This window comes from Equus przewalskii, chromosome 19 (assembly GCF_037783145.1).
Source record: "Equus przewalskii isolate Varuska chromosome 19, EquPr2, whole genome shotgun sequence".
Classification (NCBI taxonomy): domain Eukaryota; kingdom Metazoa; phylum Chordata; class Mammalia; order Perissodactyla; family Equidae; genus Equus; species Equus przewalskii.
In genome coordinates, this window is record NC_091849.1 from 30654304 (window position 1) to 30655620 (window position 1317).

The following is a 1317-nucleotide window of genomic DNA, read 5'->3' on the forward strand; positions in this document are numbered from 1 at the left end:
GATCTGGAAGGAACTTTATTTTCATTTCCCTCTGTCCCTTTAAACCCATTTTGTGGGATCCATTCTCCTTCTGCCCTTAGATGAGATTTAAAACAGTTTCCATGACCTTTCTGGTCATCTGTAGGTAATCAAAGGTCATCTGCTCACTCTAAATCCCCAAATAGTTCAGCAATTAAATGTTCCAGTCTCAAGTAATAGTAAAAACTTCAAACTTTATTAATTCGAGCCCTCTTCTTTTTCTTTGCACTATTTATAGACCAGCTACCCTCAGTGGGAATTGAGAGGGGTATGATCTCTCATTTCCCACTTTGTGCTTTGTGGCAGAAACTGCTATTGTCCCCTAGTATGCATTCTCCCCTTCTTCCTTATTAACAGGACTTCCAAATTTTTGCTAGACTTGTGGCTGCCCTGAATAAAGACTACATTTCCCAGCATCCCTTGAAGCTGGCGTGGCCACACGACTAACTTCTGGCCAAAGGGACCTGTTTCGAAGTGATGTGAGCATGGCAGAGGAATCAACCTACCCAGAAGCTCTGGTGACGCTGCATTCACATTGTTTCTCTGTTTGAATTTCCGGCCCACCTTACCCAAGGCCACATACAGCAGGATTCCACCAGTTCCACTGTCACTGCCACTATCCCCAATAGATCAGGGGCTCTCATCCCAGGGGTAGTAATTAGCCTGTGTTGCAAGTAATATGCCAAGATTGTTTCAAAAATGTAACTTGAGTTTCCTTTGATCTCCCTAGCCTACAAGGATGTGCAAATGGGGCCACCTTAAGGTAATAATCCAAATTTCAATGTCTCTTCTCAACCCCTGCAAAGTCCCCTTCTCTGCCCAAGTATTTCTAGGGGTCTGAGGGAAGTCTCACGTGTTCTCATAAATCCATTAATCCAGGTATACTGGAACTCTGTCTCCATGCCCTGCTGAGCATCACCCCCATTGAATTGGAGCCTTTAAGGCAACAAATCTGCATGGGGGGTGGGGTGTCTACTCCTAGTGGGGCAAGGCCTTCCCTCTCTTTCATGTTCCACTTCATTAGAGGCCTCCCAAGCCGTGCCTGTGTGCTCCGGGGTCTCGTGGAGCTTGCAGAAACACAGCTTCCATGTTGACATTAGGCCTCCTTTCTGCCTGCGGTGGAGGCAGGACTGGACTAGAAGTGGTAACAAACAACATCCACTTACTCTTTTGGTCAACAAATACTTCCTGAATTCTTCTTCCATGCTAGCCACATGGTGAACAAGATAACTGTGGTCTCTGCACCCACGGAGTTTACAGCCTCAAAAAACAAACAAAACACACACCCACAAACAAACA